Genomic DNA, 2279 nt, shown 5'->3' with positions numbered 1-2279 from the left:
ATGAATGCGGCTGCGTGGTGTGTGGCTTGGTGAGCGAGCTAAATCAACAGCAGCAGCACTGCAGCCTCGGAACGCAAACCCTGATGAGATAATTTCCTTCACGGAGAAGGCCCCCAACCTAATGAAAAGTCGTATATCCCTCTTGGAGACAGCACGGTCCACAAAAATGCTACAGAGCTTATAAAATTCGTAGCGGCTCTGTACACATTTTCTAAGGACATTTTTTTCTCCACTCCTGCCCCACCCCCTTATTCAGAATAGCTTGTCGTATTTCTTACGTGCATTATGTGTCAGGCACTGCCCTCAGGGATTTATGCGCAGGATTGCTCACCAGCCCTGTTAGGGAGGTGGTATTTTTATCACCATTGTATTTATCATATAATGGAGGGGCAGAAAGGGGAAGCAAATTTCCTAGGTCATTGGGCTGCTAAATGGTGGTCCCTGAACTGAGCCCAGGATAAGCCATAATCCTCCCCCTGCTTTTGAGATCAAAAGGGAGCTGACCACGAAGGGACTCGAACCCTCAATCTTCTGATCCGAAGTCAGACGCCTTATCCATTAGGCCACGTGGTCACACTCCCTGCTGTGCTGCAATGTGATGATTAGGTCCAGTGGCGCTGGTGACTCCAGCTGGGGAGGACTGTGTCTGCTTGGCCACAGCGTGCCTCCCTGTTCCGACCAGGACTTTCCACTACCTGCTGGCCTATTCTCTCCCAGGATCCAGAAGGAACAGAAGCACCACTGCATTAAACTCCTCAACAGGGTGACAGCCACCAGGCACAAAGGCTGAGGTCCCAATTCATACAGCAGCAGTTTGCTAATGGACTTCAGGCTTTTATCTTTTAAAAAAGCTGAATGGGAGATCAAGAGGGAAGATCAACTAAATAAAATAATGACAGAACACAAGGAAGTGGGAAGCTCAGGAGTTTTGAAATTCATATCCTGTTTAAAATCAATGTACTTCAAGCACATTTCATGGTATTAAAGTTATAGGATGTAAAATTCAATCACTCTTGTGGACAATTGAATGAAATGAATACAAACACAGCACAGGCCCTGAACAAACATTCCCCACATGGTGTGGTTCCTGTGGAAACAATAAAAATAATCCAATTTAGCTATGCAGGGTTTACCTTCCCCTGCCTGCAATTAGTGCTGCTCCAATAGAGGAAGCAGAGAAAGAAAGTGGAATAAACTGCCAACATAGAATTACACATAGTCCCCTCAGAAGACCAATTCTCTCTTATCTACAATTTCCAAGTCCCATCTCTTATTGGAGATATTTATCCTTCCTACTCAGGTCTCTCATAACCAACCATGTGCCTTTTTTCCATTTTCATTCTATAGTCTAGTGCATGAAATGGGTGTTCAAAATATACGTGTTGATTGACCTGACCTGTTTATGTTTGTTTGTTAATTCATAAGAGGAATAATGTCCAGGAATAATGGCTGAGGCCCAAAGCAGAAAACAAGAGATTCCAAGAACCCTTACATTCCAGTGAGAGCTTCTCAGCTTGGTGAGCCCCTCCCCGCAGATTTTATCAACAGCTCGAAGAGTGAGCCCCAATAGCACCAGTCAAGAATCCCTCCATAGCCCATATAAAAGGATGGGGGGCAGGGAGGATGGGTGTTTGATAGGGACATGATTTCCCTTCCTTAATTCAAGTAGGGAGTAGGGAAGCCCTATGGGAATTATTTATAAAGATTCAGGACTTCCTACGGGAAAGGGTGACTGACATTCCATAACCCAGACTGGACATGGCTTGGCCAAAGGGCTGAATGCCCTGCCCCTATGCCATCATAAAAGGGATGGCAAAGTGGGAGGAACTGACTCTTGGCAGTCATGTGAAGTTCCTAGAGGTCTCAAGGATGCAGAGAAAGGGACCTGGACTTGACCTGCCTTGTCACCTTCTCACCTAAGAGAACTTTGTCCCATCCAGGGTATTCTAGCAGTAACAGGCTGATGGGGAAAGCTGCTGGTTTGAGACCCGGAGGAGATGAAATTGTTCAAACTGGAGCTAGATCTTTCATATCATAGGATGCCTCATGGGCTTCTGTTGAGCTCAATGTGCAATTCCACAACCACACCAGCCTCCAGCACAGGCCATAAGAGGATTGGTGATGAGCCAGCTATTTTGTTTCCTACCCAGACAGGGGCGTATTGCAATCCAGTTCTGACACTAACCACTAGACGTAGCATCAGACACTACAGGTTTAAGGACCTTGTCCTTAGCAACACTGTCCTTCCTTCAGACACCAGCTGCATGTGGGGTCTCCAG

General features: G+C 46.3%; 1 non-coding gene across 1 annotated transcript; it reads right to left on the bottom strand.

Moving 5' to 3' along the window:
• Nucleotides 1-500: 500 nt before the first annotated feature.
• Nucleotides 501-573, bottom strand: TRNAR-UCG (transfer RNA arginine (anticodon UCG)). Its single transcript has one exon. It is a non-coding gene; the product is annotated as a tRNA-Arg (tRNA).
• Between the last annotated feature and the right edge of the window lie 1706 nt (nt 574-2279).

The sequence above is a fragment of the Sus scrofa genome, chromosome 2 (assembly GCF_054392235.1).
Source record: "Sus scrofa isolate SSC_HxYL_T2T_F1_AM1 chromosome 2, Sscrofa_HxYL_maternal_Yorkshire_Landrace_v2.0, whole genome shotgun sequence".
NCBI classification, from domain to species: Eukaryota; Metazoa; Chordata; class Mammalia; order Artiodactyla; family Suidae; genus Sus; species Sus scrofa.
Note: the sequence above shows the minus strand (reverse complement) of the source record. Positions and strands in the feature narration are given on the sequence as shown.